Source organism: Loxodonta africana, chromosome 2 (assembly GCF_030014295.1).
Source record: "Loxodonta africana isolate mLoxAfr1 chromosome 2, mLoxAfr1.hap2, whole genome shotgun sequence".
Lineage (NCBI taxonomy): Eukaryota > Metazoa > Chordata > Mammalia > Proboscidea > Elephantidae > Loxodonta > Loxodonta africana.
Window position 1 is genome coordinate 60,439,450 of NC_087343.1, and position 25,693 is coordinate 60,465,142.

Here is a 25,693-nt window from a genome sequence, read left to right on the forward strand (position 1 = left end):
CTATTCCCAAATGGAATTACATCCACAGCTACAGGGTTTAAAACACATATTTTGGGAGACACAATTCAATCCTTAACAATAACCAACACCTGATTTGAAATAGAGAAGCAAATTTATATTTTAGGAATTTAGAATTGGGACAATAAGAGGCTGAGACAGTGGAAGGTGCTTGAACTTCAAGGTCGTGTTAAATAGTACGGAGTTAAGGCTGGGTGCCATGTTGGGTCTAGGCAATAAATTTGATGACCACAGAGCCCTCAAGAGGTAGAGAGTAGCCAGAGTCTCACTTTCCCAGACGAGTTCTTCTGAGGTCTGGCAATATTTGGAAGTCATGAAGCTTATTTACATTTTTAAAGTAATATCCCTCAACCAATTTACTTGAGCTAGCTTGAGTGGGTTTCTCTTTTAGAATCACAAAACCTAGGTAAAAGACCCTTCCCTCTTCTTGCTACTAAACTAAGCAACTACTAAAAAATATGGGTGTTGAATAATAGAATAGTACTAATGGCCGTTAGACTCAACATGAAGAGCTGGACTGAAGTGGGAGACTAAGTTAGCCAAGCACCAGCTATGGTTGTCTTATGGAGTAGATTCTGAGATCCCTCTCTAACTCTTTAAGCCTGTTGAGGAGTTCCTCGATGTTACAAATGTACGAGTTTTGAATGGTGACTTTTCTACCCTCCTCCTCCTTTAGACTTGCCTTGGTTGTTCCAAACCAGAGAAAGAAAGAAGCCTAATCTGTGAATACTAAAAGGCTTTATCCCTTTCCACTTTTCCCACCATGAATTTATAGTCCTTCTAAACTCTCTGCTACTCCCACCTTTTGGAGATGGGTCAGTACCTTAAGTCTGTAGAGGCTCTTCCCATTTCCTACTGATCTTATTGGTTCCCTATAGACCTAAGACAGCCAATATATCTAAATCAATAAAGCATTTAAAAAAATCTTCTCCCAATCATTAGTTATTTCTCCCATTTGTTTGTTGAGAAAGCCCTGATTATCTATCTCTCAGGGAAGGTAACCCTACTCACAGCTCATCAGCCCAGAAGAAAATTCAGATTAGTTTACAAGAATCACGTGAAGAACATTGCTTTTGCCAATGATTGGTTTAGACATGGACATGTGACATAAATCTAGCGAATGAGATAATGGTAGCTAAAGTTTATTGAATGTTAACTGCCCTATTCTGAGTGCTTCCAGGAACTCATTCTTTTCATCCTCATCGCAACACTATGAAATTGAATCTATGTGTCACAATTTTATAGAAGAAACTAAGTTGCAGAAAGTTTAAGTATCTTGACATACAGCTAGTAAACAGTACAGCTAGAATTTGAACTCAGAGCAACTCTCTCCAGAGTCCTCATCATTAATGGTAAAAACGTTTTTTGTTTATTATAACCAAACCAAAAAACAGAACCCATTGCCATCAAGTCAATTCCAACTCATAGTGACCCTGTAGGACAGAGTAGAACTGCCTCGTAGGGTTTCCAAGGAGTAGATGGTGGATTCAAGCTGCCAATCTTTCCTTTAGCAGCCTGAGCTCTTAACCACTGCACCACCAGGGCTCCTTTTCTTTATTATAAGCAAAAAAAAAAAAAAGGCAGAAGAGGCAGGGGATGGGGAATGCCTTATTTTCATTTATTAAGAGTATTACTAGGATTGGCTTGTTTTATTCATGAAAAATCAACTTTGTCAATAAATTAAATGAATGAAAATACATTTTCTCAACCAGTAAAAGGCTTATCAAAAAGAAGACAAGTACCTCTTTGCAAGACCGTATTGTTTTACACAGGAATACACTTGGCAAAACAATGGTACCAATTTACACAGGAATACACTTGGCAAAACAATGGTAGATCCTACAATTTCTTGTTCTGGAACTTCTGGTGACATGATTACCAAACGATACCCAGTATTCTGTTCATTGTAATTTATATTTTTATGATTTTCTCTTTTGGATCATTTCAAGTCATTGTGCACGAGTCAACCATTCTCCCATAAAATAACACTTCGTTACATGTTTCCTGGTGCTTTGGTTATATTACTACATATTTTTGAAAACATAGGAAAAAAATCATGTTTAATTCCTTAAGCAGATTTCATACAGAATAGCCATTATATACACCCTTGGCTATTATATTCTGAATAGTATACAAATAAGTTAGAATTTGGGTGTTTATTGTTGCTCTCTGGACAAAAATAAGGCAACTCAATCTAATAATTTGCTTATGTTATTATGAATAATTCAGTTATATTGAGGTAGTTTAATATAAAGTTATATTACACTATAATAGTATAAAGAGCACAGGTGGTGCTACCAGATGCCTAGATGTAAATGCTAGCTCTGTAATTTATAATCTCTGTAACACTGAGCAAGTCAACACCTTTGTGCCTCAGTTTCCTCAAATGGAAAATAAGAATAATAATAGTAATAATAATCATATCTACCGCATAGAGTTGTTGTGAGGATTAAAATTTAAAGTACTTGGAAAGTTCCCAGCATATAGTAAGAATCATAACTGCTGTCTATTGTCATTATTATTACCTGAGTTAAGTTGTAATTAACAGGGAAGTTGAGTAACGGTGACTTAAAACAAAAGAACATGTATTATTTATTTAATAAGAAGTCTTTTGGTGCCAGTGTTGGCTCATAGCTCAAAAATACCGTGACAACTCCAGACTCCTTCCATCTTTCTCCCTTGCCGTCCTCAATGTATTAGCAAAATCTCCCTTCATAGTCATAAGATGGATGCCTCAATTTCAAGTTCTTCAAACAAAAAAGTCCCAAGCAATAAGGTAAGAGGATGAGAGCAAAACTATAAAGGAAGGGAGATGAATATTTATTTTTCCAAAAGAAAAATATATCCTGGGAATGCCCAGCAGATGGTCCCTATGTCTCATTGGCCTGTATAGGGTCGCACGGCCATTTCTGCACCAATCACTGGGAAAGAATAGGATTGACATGATTGGCATAGACCAACCATAAAACATTTTCTGGGGCTGAGCCTTTTGTGGCTTTATTAAAATCAGGGTCCTATTACCAAGGAAGAAGACAGATTAGCGCTGGATATGCAACCAATAGTGCACATATCAATAAGCATCCATTTGGTGTCTAGTTTGTGCTCACCTTGTGTTCCTAATAAAAATTTTGTTGTTAGGTGCTCTCAAGTGGATTTTTGACTCATAGGGAACCCATGTGACAGAGTAGAACTGCCCCATAGCGTTTCTTAGGCAGTAAATCTTAATAGGAGCATCACCAGTTCTGTCTCCTTCTGAGCAGGTGGGTGGGTTCAAACCACCAACCTTTTGATTAATAGCTGAGTGCTTACTGTTGTGTCACCAGAGCTCCTTAAAAAAAATGTAAAAACCAACAAAAGAATAAATGACATTTTCTTGCATACCTATTTCATTGCAACATTGTTCACAATAGCAAAAAGGTGGAAACAACCTAGGTGCCCAACAACAGATGAATGAATAAACAAACTATGATACATATATGCAATGGAATACTATGCAACAATAAAGAACAATGATGAACCTGCGAAGCACCTCACAACGTGGAAGAATCTGGAGGGTGTTATACTGAGTGAAATAAGTCAATCACAAAAGGACAAATATTATATGAAGCCACTACTCTAAAAATTCGTGAAATGTTTACATACAAAAAGAAACAATCTTTGATGGTTTTGAGGGGGTGGGTGGAACAGAAAAACACTAAATAGATAATAGGTAAGTAGTAACTTTGGTGAAGAGTAAGGCTGTACACGATACTGGGGAACCCAGCACAACTTGTCAAAGCAGGGTTATGGAAGCTCCATGGACACATCCAAACTCCCTGAGGGACCAAATCACTGGGCTGAGGGCTATGGGGACCATGGTTTCAGGTAATCTCTAGCTCAACTGGCATAAGATAGTTTATAAAGAAAATGTTCTACATTCTACTTTGGTGAGTAGGGTCTGGGGTCTTAAAATCTTGTGAGCAGCCATCTAAGATACTCCACAGGTCTCACGCCATCTGGAGCAAGGGAGAATGAAGAAAACCAAAGACACACGGGAAAGATTAGTCCAAAGGACTAATGGACCGCTACTACCACAGCCTCCACCAGACTGAGTCCAGCACAACTAGATGGTGCCCAGCTACCATCACCAACCTCTCTGACAGGGATCACAAGACAGGGTCCTGGGCAGAGCTGGAGAAAAATGTAAAACAAAATTTGAACTCACACATTCACAGAAAAAGACCAGACTTACTGGTCTGACAGAAACTGGAGAAACCCCAAGAGCATGGCCCTCAGGCACCCTTATAGCTCAGTAATGAAGTCACTCCTGAGGTTCATCCTTCAGCAAAAGATTAGACAGGCCCATAAAACAAAATGAAACTAAATGGGCACATCAGCCCAGGGGCAAGGACTAGAAGGCAGGAGGGGACAGGAAAGCTTGCAATGGAGAACCCAAGGTAGAGAAGGGGAGAGTGCTGACATGTCATGGGGTTGGCAATCAATGTCACAAAACAATATGTGTATTAATTGTTTAATAAGAAATTGGTTTGCTCTGTAAACCTTCATCTAAAGTACAATTTAAAAAAATTAAAGAAGTATAAATGACATTTTCCTTGGTCTTGAATTCCTATCTTACTTGGCATCTTTAGACTGAAGACTGTTTCTGCCAGGCCTTGCCGAGTAACTAAACCACAGCCATCAAGGCCTGCTTCCTGACCCACTCTCCCCAAGTGGCCTCACACCTTCTCCCCAAATATGCTGGATCTTCCTATCCTTGGTCACATCCTTGCTTTGCATCTTCATACTCTAGATTGCTTCTCCACTTTCAGGTGGTGATAGTTGAAGGTATACACAGTTAGTGATTAAAATTCCTTGTTGAGAAACTCTGAACTCTCCAGATACCCTGAGGCAGATCCCAATTGTTTCCCCACCCCCCCCCCCACCACCCCTCCCTGTTGAGTATCTACTGTGAGCCAGGAACTTACACAAAATTCTTTCCACTAATTCTGCCAAAAATCCTATGAAATAGGATTCAAATAAAGGAGAGATTAAGACAGATTAAGTGACTTGTCCAAAACCATCAGCTAGAAATAGGAAAAATAATTACCCCTTATTGAGCTTTTGCTGCAGAGGAGCCAAACACAATCCTAAGTGCTACCTGTGAACTAACTCTTGTAATTCTCTTAACAACCCAGGAGGTATATTCACTCACAACAAATAATTTCCAAGTACCTACTACCTGCCATTTTATAGATCACAAAATCATGTAGCTGCTCATTTGTTGTTAAGTGTCTTTGAGCAGGCTCTGACTCTAGTGACCCTATAAAAAACAGAACAAAACTTTGCTCGGTCCTGTGCCATTCTCGTTGCTATGTTTTAGCCCATTGTTGCAGCCGCTGTGTCAATGCATCTCTCTGAAGATCTTCCTCTTTTTCACTGACCCTCTGTTTGACCAAGCATGATGTCCTTCTCTAGGGGCTAAATTTTGTTAGCTTGTCTGAGTTTTAGAAATAACATGGGCAAGAACTCTGCTATAAGCCATTAAAATGCTTTATTCCTTGTGACTACCAGATCCAAGCTTGCCAGGAAAATGTTTTAAAAATCGGTAACTGCTTTGACTGTACTCTGAAGGGAGCCTTCTGTTCCTGTTTAGCTCTCTTGCATAGCCTTGCTCTTGTAGCTTCCTACTCCGAAATCAACTAGGGTGCTATCTGTTGGAATACGCAGATCAAAGGAAAACATGTGAAGGTCTTTCTTAGAGACTTAGAAGAAATGGGAGTATGAGGAAACTTTTTCTTCCTTCCTTCTTTCCTCCCTCCCTTCCTCCCCTTCTCCTTCCTCCCTCCCTTCGCCTTCCTTCCTCCCTTCGCCTTCCTTCCTTCCCTCCTTTTCCTTCCTTTCTTCCCTTCTTTTAAGAACCTAGATTTTAAACATACTACTGGTCAAAATACTATCAAATCCTTAAAATGCATTTGTTTTCATGCAAAGATGAGATTTCAGAAAGTAAAACCAGGTATCAAAGTTCTTGCACTAAATCCACACAGGCCCAGTTCCCAGTGGTTAGGAAATCATGTTTCAGGGAAGCATATGTGTGTGCTTGTCAACCAAAACCAAAACCAACCCAGTTGCTGTCAAGTGGATTCTGACTCATAGCAATCCTATAGGACAGAGTAGAGCTGCCCCATAGTTTCCAGGGCTCTAAATCTTTACGGAAGCAGACTGCCACATCTTTCTCCCCTGGAGTGGCTGGTAGGCTCAAACCATCGACCTTCCGGTGAGCAGTCAAGCACTTACCCATTGCATGCCAAGGCTAATTGTGCTCATCAACATGACTTATAAATAGCCCATCAAGTTAAAACAAGATGAAGATGATAATCCCAATGACCCAGGTGTTTCAGGTGGATCAAAGGACTATGTAAAATAAGCAGTTAAAGAAAATAAGGTGGTAAAGTGTTGTTTACGGTTTTCCTTCATTTGGATGTCAAAAAAAAAAAAGGATCGTCTACAAAGTTCATGTGTATGGGACAGAAAGCATGATGTAGATTTTTTTAAGGCCATTCATGCAAATGAAGATGCTGAAGTCTTCTAATCCTGAGCCCCAACTGCTTTCTTGTGAGATAGGTTTTTGATAGACTAGAGAACTGTTCACCGTGTGTCTGTCAGTCTGTCATACTGTTGTATTTTGATGCTAGAAACTGTGTCACCAGTATTTCAAGTACCAGCAGAGTCACCCATATTGAACAGGTTTCAGCAGATCTGCCGGACTAAAATAGACTAGGAAGAAAGGCCTGGTAATCTACGCTCAAAAATTAGCCAACGAAAATCCTATGGATCACAAAAGAATACTGTACAATATACTGCTGGAAGATGGGCTCCCTAAAAATTGGAAGGCACTCATAATACGCAGTGGCTGCAACAATGGTCTCAAGCATACCAATGATCGTGAAGATGGTGCAGGACTGGGCAAGGTTTTGTTCTATTGTACATAAATGAGGTCACCATGAGTTAGAGCCAACTATATGGCAGCTAGCAACAACAGAGAGCTGTCTCTAAGATTCCATTTCGGTAAAAAAAAAAAAGCAAAAAACCTTGCTTCTTTATCTGGGTTTCCATGCTATTTAGAACACATATATTATGGTACTAATTGCATTGCATTGTTCTGTAATTAGTGTCTCGTACCTCTAGATTGAACACAAAACCAAATATTAACCATGCACTGTCCCAGTATATGGTTTATACTGGAAATGTTGATTAAATTGAGATGAAGTCTATGAATCTATTCATTTCAAAACCTCACTCCAAATTTTGAATGCTATTGCTACAAGAAAGCTTTCAAAATAATTCAGATTCTAGAAATTCCCTGAAAGCAATCAGCCAACTATTACTAAAAACTGTGTTCTAAGAATATTTTGGATCAGAGCCTTTGTGCACTCCCCTAACATATGTTGAATATAATCATAAAATGTGTACAATCTTGGACTAGTTACATGATGCATTAGTAAAAAGAGAGATTTTTCTATTGGATTATGGTAACCCATTCCCCATTATTTTCCTTATATTTCTTTCCCCATCAAAATTTCATAAATCCCAAGTGCCACTAAATCATCATTTCTTTTTTTTTTAATTTTTACTGTGCTTTAAGTGAAAGTTTACAAATCAAGTCAGTCTCTCATGCAAAAGTTTATATACACCTTGCTATACACTCCTAATTGCTCTCCCCCTAATGAGGCAGCCTGCACCTTCCCTCCACTCTCTCTTTTTGTGTCCGTTCCACCAGCTTCTAACCCCCTCTGCCCTCTCATCTCCCCTCCAGATAGGAGATGCCAACATAGTCTCAAGTGTCTACTTGACCCAAGAAGCTCATTCTTCACCAGCATCTTTTTCTATCCCATTGGCCAGTCCAATCCCTGTCTGAAGAGTTGGCTTTGGGAATGGTTCCTGGGCTAACAAAAGGTCTGGGGGCCGTGACCACCAGCATCCTTCTAGCCTCAGTCAGATGATTAAGTCTAGTCTTTTTATGAGAATTTGGGGTCTGCATCCGACTGCTCTCCTGCTCCCTCAGGGGTTTTCTGTTGTGTTCCCTTTCAGGGCAGTTATCGGTTGTAGCCAGGCACCATCTAGTTCTTCTGGTCTCAGGCTGATGTAGTCTCTGGTTTATGTGGCCCTTTTTGTCTCTTGGGCTTGTAATCACCTTGTGTCCTTGGTGTTCTTCATTCTCCTTTGATCCAGGTGGGTTGAGACCAATTGATGCATCTTAGATGGCCGCTTGCTAGCATCTAAGACCTCAGAAGCCACTCTCCAAAGTGGAATGCAGAATAAATCATCATTTCTTACAGTCTATTCCATAGACTTCTGTATCCAAAACACCTAGGGTGATTATCATAAATGCAGCTTCCTGGGTCCTCCTGTAGGTCTGCTGAATTAGACTCTCTGGGAGTGGAAGCCAGGAAGCTGGCTTCCAGCATTTTCAATAAGCTCCACAGGCGATTCAGGTGCACCCCAAAGTGTGAGAACTGCTACCCAGGATCCATGAATTAAAATGGAAGGGCAAAGAGGATGGGGCCGAGGGGGAATCTGCTGAAGCAATTAAGTGTATTGAAGCTCCATGAGGTTACAGACTACTTTGAACCCAATGCCCAAAAGAAGAGCCTTGATTTCTGAAACCTCTAACCTGTGCTTTGACTCAGGAATCTATCATGTTTTGTAACTGTATCACCTTCTGGTTTCCCTCTGCCTGCTCTGAACTGAATTGACTACTTCTACGTCCATAATGGTTTTATATTTAGAAAACAACATCCCCTCATGTTTCACCTCCCTTCCACATTCCCTCACTACTTTCATCAAACTTCTTAAACGTTGTCTTTCCTATAAAGAAGGAAAATGCATCAATGGCTGCCCGTGTTCAGCCCTGTAACCCAGTTATCTGCTCAATGATAGAGTGTCCTCCTCTGAAACAACAATAACAAGACCACGTCATTTAATGGAGAATAGAAACTCTATGACTGAGGAGAGCATGTACTGAAAAGGTACTTATTTTTAAAGATTTTTAAATGACAATAGAAATACTCTGAGTTATAACACTGGTAAAGGTGAGCTTTTTGGTAAAACCAAGAATATTTTGATAATCCATTACAATATGTCAACAGCGGTAGAATTCTCACCTTCCATGCAAGAGACCCAGGTTCAACTCTGGCCAGTACAATACCATCTATTGAGTGGAGGCTTGCATGTTGCCATGATGCTGAACAGGTTTCAGCAGAACTGCCAGACTAAGACAGACAAGGAAGAGGAGCCTGGTGATTTACTTTCAAGAATTAGCCAGTGAAAATCCTATGGATCACAACAGTCAGATATGTAATTGATCATGGGGATGGCACAAGACTGGACAGTGTTTTGTTCTGTTGCACATGGGGTCACCATGGGTCAAAGGTCAACTTGATGGCATCTAACAATAATGATGTCCCTTAAGTACAGTGGATTCTTCTCCTGGGGATTATCCTGTTCTGATGAGAGAGACTATGAAAACTCTTGAGAATTGAGAAAGTGACCGATGGGAAAACCTTTCCAGAGGAAACCACCCACTGTGGAATGCTCATTAGTCTTCTGCAGATGCCTTTCCCAGCAATGGTAGGCATATTCTGAGATACAGAACTAAAGGGGTTTAAGGGAGATAGAATCTGTTTGCTCCACATGATTAGAAATAAGGTGCTATCACAGAGTAGATGTTTTTAAAAAGTGAATAAATTAATGAATAAATGATGTGTTTCATTAAGACAGAAATAACAAAGAATGTGTAGAAGGAAAAAACTAAGAAAGGATGTTGAAAGGCAGGAAGGAATCCCTAATCCCACCAGTTTGAGGACACTATTATGAAAGAGAAAGATAAATGGGGAAAAGGGATGGATTTCAAGAAAGAACATGATATAATGGGAGAGCTTTAAGGGAGGGAGAGTCTGTTCATGCCTCTGCTTCTAATGGGTTGGGAGAGCCTCCCCAACCAGATTCCTAACGCTTTGCCAAGGGTGTGTTGTTTTTTGAATTTTGCTATTCAACTGCTAGATAACAGCTATGTTAATGAAGGAAACTTACTAAATTTAATCGCACTAATCTCCCCCACCCCACACAGAATGGAATGAGCACCTTCTTTCCAAAAAAGATACCGGTCCTCCAACTTCCCAGGGTTCAGATCCTGTCTGCAGTGGATCCATTCCAAGTCTCTGAAAAAAAAAAAGCTGAGTATAGAACCTTGTTGTTATTAGGTGCTGTGAGTCGATTTTCAACTCATAACAACCCCATGTGACAGAGTAGAAGTTCCTCATAAGATTTTCTTGGCTGTAATCTTCACAGAAGCAGATTGCCAGGCCTTCCTCCCTCAGAGCCACTGGGTGGGTTCAAACTGCCAAACTTTCTGTTAATGGCCAAGCTTTTAACCATTACTCCACCAGTGCTCCTTGAATAAAGAAGCTGCTGAGTGGGAAAGAGGACTATTCTTGAAACATCCGTCTCACCGGGTCATTGACCACATCCCTCTGGTCATCCAGGAGAGATCTGGGTCAAGCTCATCTCTTAACTAAGAGAAATTTTCTCCAGGTAGTTATATAGCTGACTCATTCCATGGAGTTACCAAAAAAAAAAAAAAAAGCAGAAATAGCAGGATGAGACATCATCATGTATTACTGCCCTCCTCTCACCCTCCCATTCCCTATTCCCCAAAGAGAAAATGTTGTTTCTAAGGAGCTCAAAATGTGAAATAGCATAGAACCCCAGAGTTGAGACAGATTTCTAGTCTGGAGATGAAAGCACCACTAAAACTGTAATTAAAATCGTTCTCTAACACAGAGGAAACACGCCCTGAGATGCAGGCTGACAGTACCGGCGTTTCAGGTAACCCTAAGGAGTTAACATTTGTTGAATACTTACATATGGGCTAAGCACTTAAATGCGTTATCTCTTTCGAATCGTATTTGGAACAAATATTTGCTTCTTTCATGCCTACAGCACAGAACCTATGATACAGATTATTATTTTCAGAGAAATTATTTCACCAAAATAATTATAGCCACCTCACCAGCTCCTTTGTAAATGCTGAGGTTTTTTGCTTTTTTTTTTTTTAATCTTGGCTCAGAAGCAAGCCAAAAAATATAATACAGTCATCTGAACTCAACCTTGAAGTTGTCCTTGTCTTGATCTCCTGCTCTCATTTGCAAAGCCAGCCTTTACATAAAAGGCCGACCTGACTGGGTGTGACTGGCATGCCCAGACAGGAGAGGGACACATTTTTTTGTTGGGGATCAGCATTTAGGGCAACCTCAGGGTAGTGTCACTAGGTGGCCAGTCTTCCAGATCTCAAGATGAAAGCTGAGGTTCAGAATAAGCTAAATAAGAATCTTTGAGGAAAAAAAAAGGTGGGGGGCGGGGAGAGGGGGAACCTGACCACAGTTCACGTGAAACAATTATCACTGCAACTCTGCTGGCCAGTTCAGGCTGGAGGAGGCAGGAGCCTAACAGTGTGGCCACTGTGGATCACGGCAGGACCAGACTTAGGTTTTCCAAGGAGCCTGTTGGTGTGCCAGGGAAAACTGGAAAAGCCTGTGGCAGCACCACCCAAAATCAGATCAGGACGGCTGCCCAAAAATGGCCCATAAAGCTGTGTGTATGGTCAGCACTCCTGAAACGAATGCAGTGCTGGTTGGGCTGCTCTGCCAGGAACAAACGTGATCATCCTTGTGATTAGTTCAGATATGGTATCTGCCAGATAGTAAAAGAAGTCAGCTCCAGAGAGTTTGGTTGTAGATGTAGAAAGAAAAATGCCCGAGCTTTGGAGAGAAAGCCGTACATGTACTTGACCCAGTTACAATTCACAATCTGCCTTTCTGTTTTTTTCCTGCCTGTTCAGGAGCCTACCTCTTCCTTTACTTGGAAGAATTTTTTCCTTTGCAATGGCGTTTTGACCTAAGTGTTAGATTACATTCTTCAATTTGCTTTTCTCCTATAATGTTTTTCTCTCTTAAAAAAAAAAAAAAGTCTTTGAAAATAAATTAATATTAACCCATTATTAAAAATATAGGAAAATACAAAGAAGAAAATTAAAATCACACCTAATCCTCTCTTTGTGCTTGTGTGTTTGTATATAAATGCATTAAATACATAGATTATATATATAAAAGTTTGTGTATAAACACATATATTTACATATAAAACTCACTGCTGTGGAGTCGATTCCGACTCATAGCGACCCTACACATATACACATATATATTACAAAATGGGATTATTTTGTTAAAAATAATCAAATCACAAAGATTAAAACATAGGGTTTGTTTCAAGCATTTGTTCTGTATGCTTGCAGGGAGACTATTTTGTTTCTAAGAACAAGTGCCTCAAAGTAGGCTAGTTGCGACTGTTTAAAAAAAAATTTTTTTGAATTAGCTCAAAACAATGACATAATATTTGATTGCTCAATGATTTAATAAACAGCTTGCGAATTGGGGAAACACTTCTCCCGGCAAGAAGAAAAAGTGCACCTGCAGACTGAGGTTTTACGGAAGTGAAATACAGGTATCACTTTTTTTGCTTAATGAATACAAGTTTCCACTTTGACAAAAGTACTTAACAATTATTGAGTTAGCATTAAAAAGTAAGCCCTAAAAATTTGCCTCTTACATATCTGTAGATATGAGACCTCTTGAAATGAAAATTAAGGAAGCACACAGTCTTTGTCATGAAACCAGGAGGTAATGGGTTTGTTCCTGACTACCCTTTCTGAGCCAGAAAAGGCAAATTGCCAGTGCTGCAGAGTGGTGAGCAGTTCTGAGTAAAACAAAACAAGTTAAGAGTTTTGCAATTTTGAGTCAGGCTTTTACTGCTAATTTGGGACTTATGGGTAAGAGAAACCCCTTGAAGCCAAAATAAGATGTCTGCTTTTAATTTCGTTCAGAATTCCGAAATAGAGTTTTGTCATCTGCTCATTTACGCTCATTATAACAAGAGCACAGTCTCAATATTCTCAAGGCATTAAATATTCTTTGAAAAAACTTGTTTCAATGATTACATAAGTGCTATTCTTTTTCAGGCTTTGGCATTCTGAACCCAGCACATTAAATAGAATAATATATGGATATTTCCCCCTATTCTATGTAACTTTGAGCCATTAATGTTTGATTGCATTCGTCTTAATGCACTTCTCTGTTGTATTAAATGCAGCCAATTAAACGGAAAACACCAAGACTACGAATATCAGGAAAGATTTCTCGATGGGTACAAACTGCTAAGAGTCCCTGGGTGGTGTAAACAGTTAAGTCGCTTGGCTGCTAACTGAAAGGGGAGAGGTTTGAGTCCACCCAGAGGTACCTTGGAAGGAAGGCCTGGTGATCTACTTCCAAAAAATCAGCCATCGAAAACCCTGTGGAGCACAGTTCTATTCTGACACACATGGGGTTGCCATGAATTTAAATCAACTTGACAGCAACTGGTTTTTGTTGTTATTTTTATAAATTGCTAGAGAAACCTAAGCCAGCTGTATTTCTCAAAACGACCATGTGTATCTACAATCAAATAAAGTCTGACTCCTATGAATAAGTTGTTTCTTAGTATTTTAGGTGTTACAACAAGCCAGCTTAATTGCGTTGTGAACTGGGATGACACTGTGTCCTCAGCTATTGGCCACTGACTCGCAAACACCAGAAATCTTTTATTCAAGTAGATGATATTTGTTAACATCAGGCCATCTGGTCATTTAGAAAAATCTGGATAATTAACCGCATTATCAGTGGGACTTGACTTTTGAACAGGTACTATATACCCCAATGCCTGTTTTCAAACTGGTTGTTTGGAACTCTCAGGAAACCCTCTCCTGAAGAAACAAGCAATGGTAGCCACCTGAGCAAGTACCTGAAACAGAATACACCCCACTAGGAGTACCATGTAACCACGAACCAATAATACTGGCAGAAGATGAATCCAGAGTTTCCCCGCTTTGGTGGCATTTGTGACTTTCTTTTTTGCCTCTCCCCTCATCTACCTAGCAGCAGGAGTAAAGATTTCAGAAGAGCAATCTTGGGAAATTCAAAGAAGCAGGGCCATGAGAAGGTTCAGGGGTTCCCAGAAGATGGTCTGATCCACAACTGATCATGGGGATGGTGCAAGACCAGTCGGAGTTTTGTTCCATTTTGCATGAGTCACCATGAGTTGGGAGTCGACTTGACATCAGGTATAAGACTGAATTTTTTTTGTGCTGTGAATTTTTTACTGATGGCATATGTTTTCAGTAGTGGAATGTATGTAGATTAACGGACTGTGTTCAAATTTTTGGTTAGTAATATGGATTTTGAGAAATATTATCGGGGAATACATGTTCCCATTGGTTGCTAGTGGCATTTTGGTGCCACGATTTGTGGGGTGACAATGTCCCAAGGATCATTGGAGGCATAATTTGTTGTGAGCACCTTCTATCTGGTCACATTGGGTACCTCTGGTTTTCCAAATACAACTCACAAAAAAAGCCAAATCCACCAGGATTCCCTAACTATCACACACACCCAAAACCCTTTGCTGTCAAGTCAATTCCAATAGGAAATCATGAATGTGTTTACAAGGCTTATCTAGCTGTACAAAAGCCGAAAGAGACAAACGTTTGATCCAAGCATAATTCCTAGATTCGGTGCCTCATGCATAAGCCTTCTCTCATTGCCATTGAGTCAATTCCAACTTGTAGAGACCCTATAGGCCAGAGTAGAACTGCTCCACAGGGTTTCCAAGGAGCAGCTGGTGGATTCAAACTGCCAACTTCCTGGTTAGCGGCCAAGCTCTTAACCACTGCACCACCAGGGCTCTTACAAGTCTTCAACCTTACTGAATTTTTGCCAAAAAATGTATCATTTTTCACTGTTACTCAAGCCCTCACTGGAGGGCAGCAGATATTTTTAGTGGGACAAGTATTCTCAGAAGGCTGAGATCCTGAAAATATTTGTGGGCTAATTATATCCCAAGAATCATAAAAGGGTTAACAACAGCAGGATTTCTGTCTGGGTCAGCTTCCAGACATTCCTTTCTTTGAATCCCTCATGGTGAGTCTACCCTGCTTCCATTTTCTACTGTCACCATCTTTTGACACCCCTCAAGCTTTGTCTCTATCTACCCTGACCCACTTCCCAAATTCTCCTAAGCCTTCCTTTTCCTAAAGCAAGTTCAAAATCTCTCTCGAGGTTTTCTAAGAGTTTGTGTTCTTAGAAATAATGAGAAAGAGGTAGTTCAAAGCTCCTTCCTAATTCCACCCGTTATTTTAGATTCTGTAGTGAAAGACAAGGATGGCAGAGGGGATTAAGGTGGGTCTTGGGATATGCAGAGATCTAAGGAAAAAAAATACACCTACATTTCAGAGGAACATTTCTGTTCCAATGACTCTCCTAAACATTGGGACCCCTGGAGAGCAAAAAGGAGAAGCCAGAAGATATGGTAGGGAATAGGATCCTATTGCCCCATAAGGAATCTCAGTAGTGGCAAAGGGAGAAAAGCTATAGGGGAATCAACCTTCTGTTCTCTTTTCCTGCCTTTTGCTATTATCATTTCCATTACCTGTCTGGATGGAAACTAAGACACATTAAGAAGGGAACTAACATTTCCTAAATTTTTATTGTGGACCAGGCTCTGGGCTTTTACAGATGAGGAAGCTGAGACTCAGGGAAGTCAGATGAGAAACAGACATAAAAGTGAGCAGAAGGGTGGTACAGATCTCAGCAGGATAAAAGCCAACAACAGCAAATTGGAGGACAGTTGGAAGTTCAAGAGTGTTAACTTGGGGGGTGGAGGGGTGAATGGGCCTTCTGTTCCCTGACTGGTGCTGCCATTCCAAAGGCCACTCCTACACATGGAATGGAAATAAGGCATGCATTTATAAATTGGGGCCTGTGCTCTAATTTTTATTCAGATATTGGGCATCATGTACACACCACCAAGGAATGTTTCCATTTCTACCAAAATAAAAGAGGGTAAGAAGAAATTATTTCTTCTTAGGTGCTTCTAACCAGGCAGCAACTCATCCCTGTCCAGCCTACACAATCATGCTCTGAATTTGGTTCCAGATTCTATTCAAGTCTACAGTTTTTAATGCTGGAAACAAGTTATGATATAACATGAATTTTATTATTTTCAGATTGGATATTGTCATGTTTTACTTTCAGTTGTTCTTACATGAACTTAACAGGATTTTTTCTTTTCCATTTTTTTGGTTATAACTGTTTTTAATGCTGGAAACAAGTTATGATATAACATGAATTTTATTATTTTCAGATTGGATGTTGTCATGTTTTACTTTCAGTTGTTCTTGCATGAACTTAACAGGATTTTTTCTTTTCCCTTTAATTGGTTATAACTGTTTTTTAAATGTTTTGAGCTTATTCATTGTAAATCGTCCCAGTAAATTAAGTTGTATACGCTCTCCCTGTGATCACTAGAATAAGTTATCTTTACATGAAAATTAATCTTGAGCTTTATTGATTTATTTTAATAAATCTCAATATTTTCCTATAGTCTCATTGATAAATAGTGACCAAAAAACCATTCCTGAGCAAAGGAGATGGATTAGGAAGTTCAAGTAAGAATAGATATCGTAATAAATATTCTCTCATACTCGGTAAATTTTATTTAATTGCTCAGTTTAGAACTTGTTAATATTTCTATAACATACGTTATAGAAACAAAAATATGAATATCCCTGGGACTGTTTATTTTAAAAGAGCATAAAAATACTTGACTATCATGCAGAGACGTAGTGACTCTTCAGGTAGTGAATAAGGAGGAAAGTGCAATTCTTAGTGGCAGCAAAGCCAACAAAAAAGGACACTTCAGTAGAGTCCCTTGGACTCTTATATACTTGTCTGGTGTACTTATAAACCAAAAATTCCCTGGGCTTCTTCTAGTGACCAACTGTCCCCTCAGCATGGAATATAATCAACCACTTTATTGGCACCGCCATCATTGAGAAGGTCTTTGCAGTCTAAACATGTCAGACTTTATTGCTGAAGGGAAGTTGAATGCAGCTCTCCAGGCCATCAGCATGCCAAATTCCAGAGGTGAAACAAGATTTTCATCACACTTCTGATGGCATGCAAGACATTTCTGGGTTTAGAGTTCAACTTTTACAAGCATTTCCCTTTTGCCTTCAGAATGATGTTATACTTAGATAGTATGGCCATTTAATTCCTGCAGGCAAACTCGTTCACTAGATGAAGTCAAAGAAGCTAAAAGACTCAAAGATATCAGTCCAAGAACTTCTGAAGACCTTGCATTTGATTTGTATTTTTGGTGTCTTGGGGTTATTATTTGTTTGGGTTCGGTTATTACGGATAAAGAGAACTTGTTTTTAAAATTAGACAAATGGTAAATCATGACAATTCAATGTATTTATAGCATATTGGTAGGGTCCAATTTGTACCGTTACTTTACTTTTATTCAGTAACTAATAATTATAACATAAAATAATAAACCCTTACACTTCATCATGTGTACTTATTCACAAAGCACAATTAATTTCAATGACTGTAATTTTCCTTTCTAAAGTTTTATGTGGTATTTTTCAAATGAGTCTGCTCCCTTTTTAAATATTCTTTTTCATTGTGATTTCTTCCTATAATTTTACTTCTTTATCTTAAACATACTTATTTGGTAGTATCCTAAATTTCATATCAATTTATTAAGTTTTAGGGTATTAATTTTCCTATGTTTCGTTTTCTTATTATTTCGTTACATGGTGTGTGTGTGTGTGTATAATACGCATACGTGTGAATTTTGTATGTTGTGAATTGTAGAAATGTAAAGAGTGACATTGAATATTCCTATGATGGAAGCCCCAGGGATTTCATCAGTCCACAACCAGTTTATACATTTCTTTCTCAGTTTGGGGTTCTTCGAGACACATCTAGGGTGAGTTTGGATTCCACACCCATACGTGGCACACATGTGGAGTCTCAGTTTATCACGGAAGGTTTCTTTTCCTACCAGAACCCTGGGTTCACTCAAACTTCTTTGGAGCTTTCCTGGGCCAGTTACAGAGATTTTAAAGTTTACCTTTTATTGAAAGGGCAGGTATCCATGGCTCTGGCTTTATGCTAGTATCTCAGCAGCCTCCGGTAGCCCAAGGACACATTTTTGGGGCATTAAAACCCTACCCTCTAACCAGGTATTTGGGGCACAAATCAAGATCTAATTCTCACCTGGACTGTTGTAGTACCTGCTCATGGGCCTATCGCTCTGGTCTTGAGTTCCTTCTTTGTTTCTTGCATTTACAGATTTCTCTTTCTTCCTTTTGAGTGTAACTTTTTATTTTTAATGTTTTACTTTTTTTTTTCCTAGTTCATTATTCTATGTGTTTGTTGTGTGGGGAGATTTCACAGTAGCTTAGTCTGCTATGTTGCTGGGGCCAGAAATCCAAAGAACTTTTATATAATTTCCTCGTTTGCTCATCAGAACACTAACGTACACAGAATCTATTTTTCCAGTTTTACAGGTGAGGAAACAAAGATTCAGACATACGAACTGACTAATCCATAGTCACAGAACTAGGGCGTAATGGGGCAGGGCGAATATCATCTAGCCCTTCTTTCTTTCTACTCTGGTAGAAGTTCCTAAACAGAGGGCTCCAGGGAGTAACGGAGTCCTCAAATCCTTTTGGCACTGAGCATTATCTTCAATCTAAATAAATAATGCCATACACATATATGTTCTACTCTGTTTTAATGTATTTAGATTTTGTGATTTATAAAATGTAAATTCATTTAAAAGCACATTTTCTAGCAAGTTCACTTCTTGGTTACTGGCCTGAGAGAACAATTGGCCACATAGTCATAAGGAGGCATACAAAGGATGTTTTTTGTAAGGTTTGTAATAACAAAAATGTGGGGGAGAAACATGTTGACCACCAGTAGGGCAATGGCTAAATAAACTGTGGTAGATCACACAGGGGGTAAAGGGTAAGTGTGGCTATCTATGAACTGACATGAAACAACTTCCAAAACAGTGTAAAGTTACAGGATAATACGTACATTTTAAAAAATATATATACCACACATAAAAAGCAATTTCAAATATTTTTACAGGTGCATATATATGTATATGAAGGCAGAGAAAAGGTATGGAAGGATACATGCTATAGTACCTAGAGCGGTTCCCTCCAGGGAGGGGCCTGGAATTAGAGCTGAGGTCAAGAGGTGAAAGGAGGCTACAGCTTTATGGGTTATATCTGATTTATATAATGAAAATGTAGATTTATATTAATTGTATATTTAAAAATTGATAAATAATTACACTTAAGTATATTTAACAGAGACCATGTAACTAAATTCACAATAGTTTTTTTTACATTATATAGTTTCTCAATTAACAGATATTAAAAAGATGTGTCAATCCATGAAAATTCTTGAAATACAATGGGCATCATAATCAATCACATATGCCTTAGTCATGTATCTCTTTATGTAAACAGTGGCTATGTTGATGAGGCTGGAAAAGCAAACTGACATTATTGTGAATCTTTAAATCTGAGATATGTGAAGTCCATGATCAAGGTTCGTAGACAACACTGAGGAGTACATTAAGTAAGAAAGCATTGTATGGATCTGCTCCTGCCACAAAAGTTAAGAAAGACAATGTGCTGGAAAGTCTTAACTGTGAAAACTGCCTTTCTTGCACATCAAGCTGTAAAATGTACCAAATGTCTTTCTTACGTCTTTGTCGCATCTTAATTCTAGTCTCTGGAAATTCTTACTTCTTGGTATAGGACAGACTTGCAAAGTGACACACCAGGAGTTTCTATTACCAGTGAAATCACTACACTTGTGGTTTCCCCTGAAATTCTCTGAGCTTTTCTTAAAAAAAAAAAAATTAATAAAATAAAAAAAATGGAAGCCCAAACATTGAGATGTATGTCTCCTTCTGGTAGGAATTTCTATGGATACAGACTGAAGGGCCTTATATTCAAATCACTTTTAGCTACTAAAGACCCTGTGGTGTTCCAGGAAGGCTCATGGTGAAGAGTCCCAAGGATGATAGGGAAAATGGGAGCCTAAAAGAATCAGATATTGGCTGTGAGTCCACCGTGCAGACACACTGCTGACAACTGGTCTCAGACTTCTTCAATCCAATAAATTCTTTCAGACCTCCATGAATACACTGTTGCCAGGAGTAAGCAAGGAGCACCTGTCAACACGTACCTGGTCTTTAAAATGGGAAGGTCAAATTCTTCCATCATCGGATCTGGAATCGGCCAGAAAGAAAGAGTTCTACAATGCTGAGCCAATACAGTCATGGTACAACTTGACTCTCAGGAACAATCCTGAAGCTGGCATTCTCTTCAGTTCTTCATGTCAGTTCGCAGATACCTGCCCAGGGCCACAGAGCTAGTATGTGGCTGACCCAATATTTGGACCCAGTAACATCCAAGCACGCACTTTTAATCAGGAGACCTGAAAGTTATGCAAAAGTTTAGCCTATCTGAGAAAGTGTCACAGAGAATCATTTCTCAGTTTTGAATAAAACTATCTAAAACACAAAACAAATCTGTTGTAATGTCAGCAGAGAGGTCAAAACACTCATGGATATCGATACCTGCTTGATGATGTTTAGAGTCACGCTGCTGAGAGAAATTCTAACACAGGATTTAGAGAAGGCAGTACTTACTCAAAAGAAAGAAACATGTTCAGAAGTCATTGAGAGGAATTCTCCAAACTCTTGCTTTAGGAAACAATTCCTCATCGCTTTCTAAAAACACCTTTTCTGGTACATAAATGGTTTGCATACAGATTTAAGTACTTTATTCAATTTGCAGATGCAGCAAAAGTAACTTCTCAGACATCGGATGAAAAAACACAAAGACTCCAGAACCTTGTAGGGCCAAGGCATGTGGAAGCTCTGTTTTTTAAGATGCATTAGCTTTAGAAATGCCAACTGGGCGGAGCCCTTAGCTATTTCTTCAGTTTCTTCATAATAAGCTCCATTGTACACTTTGTCTACTCAAAGTTTAATGAGTTTTAATATTATCCCTGCAAGCCAGGGAGGGTCTTGTATCCACAGAAACATCCTTATGAATCCACACAGAAGTACTTCATTTACTTTACTTTACCTTCTAGATAGAGTCTTGGTTTAAAGTGTGCAATGCAAAGTTACATTGCATAGGAAATTAAACCTTGAGTTCCCATTCTTTCAATATGGCTTAGTTGTTCTCAGCCCTGCATTAACATCTCCACTGGATGTCAAATGGGTTGGCAGTTTTGGCGAGTACAGCTAAGTACAAACAGGGAGTGACAATCAAGTCCAAGATTCCGTTAAGAACATGTGTGACACAAGTCAAAGACTAAGAATCATAGGAGTGTTACTGCTGCATAGGTCCTTATGAATCTGTTTAATTTTTCCATCCAACAAAAGAAGGTAATAGTTATAGCTACCATCAATGAATCATTTTACTTTAATGCATTCTCTTGTTGAATTCTCAATATTACCTGTGAGAAAGATAATATCATTATCCCAAGTTTAGAGATAAGGAAACTGAAGCTGGGAAAGTTTAAGAACTTCCTTTAGATCTCCATTCAAATGTCACCTTATCTATGAAATCTCTTTCTAAACCAGCAACCCCCACCCCAACACTCCTATTCTGCCTCAACTTGTGTTGTTTTTCTTCCTGCAACTTATTTCTATCTGATAGAACGTTTACTTACTTTTTTATTGCCTGTATCACCCTTTTAGCATATAAGCTTCATGGGGGAAGGGACTTTGTTTTTTCACTGCTATATCCCCAGCACAAAGAGTACCTGGAATGTAGTAGGTGTTCATTAAAAATTTGCCAGAAAAAAAATGATTGAAGAAACCTGTCCAAGGCCACAGAGCTATTATGTGGTGGACCCAGTATTTGAACCCAGAATTTTAACTCCCAAGCAAACGCTTTTAACCATTTTGCTGTCACATGAAGTCACTTAAGTTATTCATTTTCTCTATCTAAGAATAAGGAAGGACGAAGAAGAACTGATGCATCTGAATTATGGCTTTGGTGAAAAATATTGAATATACCATGGACTAACAACAACAACAAAAAAAAAAAAACCTGTCTTGAAAGGAGTACAGCCAGAATGCGCCTTAGAAGTAAGAATGGCGAAACTTTGTCCTGTGTACTTCGGACATGTTATCAGGAGGGATCAGTCCCTGGAGAAGGATATCACGTTTGGTAAGGTAGAGGGTCAGGGAAAAAGAGGAAGACTCTCAATGAGATGGATTGACACAGTGGCTGCAACAATGGGCTCAAGCATAGCAACAATTGTGACAATGGCACAGGACTTGGCAATATTTCATTCTGTTGTACATAGGGTCGCTGTGAGACGGAACCGACTCGATGGCACCTAACAACAGGGAATCACACATGTGATGAGGCTTATTCTACATCAAGATCTTTTGTAAGAATCCCAGGCCATCCTTAATTTTCTCTGGTTTCCCTTCCTGCTGTGACTGTGCTACGAGGATGCTTATTTGAAGAACACAATTATTTGGAAGTCCCAGGTGAGGTACTAAACCCAGATCACTGAGCGACATGGAACAAGTCACTTAAGCTTTCTTTGTCAGCAATGGTACTGTATTTTTACACAAATAATACACACGTTCTATGTTTTTTTTTGCCAACCATGTACTCCCACAGAGAGGTATTTTTGTAAGTGCGCTACACTAATTTTTAACATTGATACAATGCTACAGTAACCCATGGACCTTGATCAGAGGCTGGACACTTTTCTAACTAACGCAGAGTGAACATTTTCAGTTTGGAATTCTCCCCCCTTCCTTTAACCCATATAGTGGCCCCCCAACCTCTTGCTCCTTTGGTACCTGGAATTGCTGCCCACTCATTGTTATTTGCTTTATCAACCAGTGTTGTCAGCCAGATCAACAGCCAACTTCACTGTTCTCATCCTCTTTAGATGTGGCCAAAGCAAAACAGCCTAACGAGAAGAGCAAAAGAAAAACAGCCAGGCTCTTCTATAGCCCCAATTTATTGACTTATTAATACTCTTGGTGTCACCTAGACTTCCAGAAACAATAGGGCAGTAATTAGCTTGGCTTGGCCAGCCATCCAGCCCATGAAAAAAGGCAATGAATGGTAATAAATAGAAAAATACAAAAAAAAAAAAGGTTTACAAGCCACATACCTTTAAACATTTTATTATCATTTTAAATGAGAAGGTTTAGACATTTAATTACATAAATAATAGTCCAAGAAGCTACTTGTCCGGACAGAAGGAGGACCAACTTCAAGCACCAGAGCTAGGGTGCCTAGAAGCAAATTGGGCACAGTAGGGTGCAAATTATAAATTCTTTTACAGACAGCAACAGTGTCTCAAACCCTCTGATCTTCCTCATGAATCTGCTTCCAAAGAGTGGAAAGTGTTCTGCTATTCCTGACGGAGCCACCATGACTGACAGCCCAGGAACCTCACAAACCATCAGTAGGCACTCATTTACCTTCAGTGAAAGCAAACCTGTTTATTTCTGGATTTGGTGCTCACTTCAGAAACAACCCTAAACCAAACACAAAACGAAACACAAATGCCTTTCAAATTTAACATCAATGCTGGATTTCCTTTTTTTTTTTTCAGATTTTCTCATGGTCATCTCATGATGTTATGATGCAGTATTGAAGAAGCTCTAGATGTGTTTGAAACCAGAAGTAAGAAGAGTTGGGGGTTTTCTCACCACCACTGTTCTGTTCATCTCTAAATCTGTTTCCTCATCAACTAACATGATGCCAAATGAGAGGAAGGAGTGAAGCTAAGGGAACATGGCCATGTAAGATGAAAGACATTAATGGGAGTAGCCAGCAGTTCAAACTGCAGTGTGTAAAGTGGCAAGATGGCCTCAAACTCAATCCAGACCAATATGTGTGGTGGTCTTAGCTGTTGAGTAGACACAGCACCTAGGAATCCCAGACAGACAAGTATATCAGCACATTAATTCTAGGTGGTCCTGGTTTAAAGCAGGATCCCAGCCCAGAGAAAAGTTCTTAGGAAGGATTAAGGAGCATGTGTAGACTCTAACCAAGCAGGCCAAGGTTCAAACCAGAATGTAAAAATAATAAGGACATAGGAGAAAGACCACAGCTTCTACAGCAGTGCTCTGGCCCACCACCATCCCAGGTGCACAGAGAGCCTGGTCTATGGCAGAAAGAAGAAATGGGGGTCCTAATATCCTCCAAGCTTTGATCAAGATTGGCTGAAGATCTAAATTGTTAGTAGAAAGCCCTCGTCCTATAGAAGAGCTGTGAGCAGTGGAGGAAATCAGGAACTAGTTTAAGATTCATTAAGATTCATCGATGAAGGTTCTTAGCACTCTGTCCTGAGGGCCCGAGGAAGGCCCTGAGAGGCTCCAAAGGGAAAGAAAATGTAACGTAATAATCATGATAGTTATTACAACTAAACACCTACGCTAGCTTGAGGATTCGTGGAAAATTTTTTAAACCCTTTTATGTTTCCTGAATGGGAGAAAGACGTGGCAGCCTGCTTCCATGAAGATTTACAGCCTTGGAAACACTATGAGGCAGTTCTACTCTGTCCGGTATGGTCGCGACGAGTCAGAACCAACTCGATGGCAATGGGTAGGTTTCCTGAAAATCATCATTTATGCAAAAACCAATTTTCTAAATTCTGCCTATTTCCACTGTCAATAGGCAGAGAGTATGGCGCCAGACCTAGATACTGTCTCCTTAAAAAAATAAAAAACCAAACTTCTGGCTGGCAGGTGGATGCCTTATATTTCTCTGTATTTCCTATACCTAATACCAAGAAAAGAAAACCAAACCCACTGCTGTCCAGTCAATTCCGACTCATAGCGACCCTACAGGATAGAGTAGAACTGCCCTATAGGGTTTCCAAGGAGCAGCTGATAGATTGGAATAGCCGACCTTTTGGTTAGCAGCCAAACATTTAACCACTGTACTACTGGAGCCCCATGCTACTGTCTTCTTAGGACCCTGTCTTAGTTATCTATTGCTGCTATAACAGAAATACCACAAGTAGATGGCTTTGAGGAACAGAAGCTTATTTTTTCACAGTGAAGTAGGTGTAGGCTAAAAGTCCAAATTCAAGGTGTCAGCTCCAGGAGATGGCTTTCTCTCTCTGTCAGCTCTGGAAAAAGGTCTTTCTTGTCAATTTTCTCCTAGTCAAGGAGCTTCTCAGGCACAGAACCCTGGTCCAAAGGACATGCTCTGCTCCTGGCACTGCTTTCTTGGTGGTATGAGGTCCCCAACTCTCTGCTTCCTTCCCTTTCCTTTTATCTCTTGAGAGATAAAAGGTGATGCAGGCCATACCCCAGGGAAACTCCCTTTACATTGGCTTCAGGAAACCCTGGTGGTGTAGCGGTTAAGTGCTACAGCTGCTAACCCAAGGGTTGGCAGTTCATATCCGCCAGGCGCTCCTTGGAAACTCTACAGGGCAGTTCTACTCTGTCCTATAGGGTCGCTATGAGTCGGAATTGGCTCGACAGCACTGGGTTGTTTTTTTTTCCAGGGAGGTGACCTGGGTAAGGGTAGTGTTACAATCTCACCCTAATCCTCTCAACATAAAATTAAAATCACAAAATAAAGGACAATCACACAATACTGGGAATCATGGCCTAACTAAGTTGATATTCACATTTTTCGGGGGACATAATTCAATCCATGACAGACACCAAA

The 25,693-nt window shown here is 39.6% G+C and overlaps 1 long non-coding RNA gene across 1 annotated transcript in view; it reads right to left on the reverse strand.

The window, feature by feature from the left end:
- The window catches only part of LOC111749965 (uncharacterized), a 275,560-nt gene that overhangs the window by 243,944 nt on the left and 5,923 nt on the right, over window positions 1–25,693 (reverse strand). Inside the window, exons 3-4 of the long non-coding RNA XR_010318551.1 lie at window positions 20,202–20,453; window positions 10,138–10,214 (exon numbers count right to left, since the gene is read on the reverse strand). This is a non-coding gene — a long non-coding RNA (uncharacterized LOC111749965). The remainder of the gene's footprint in view (window positions 1–10,137; window positions 10,215–20,201; window positions 20,454–25,693) is intronic.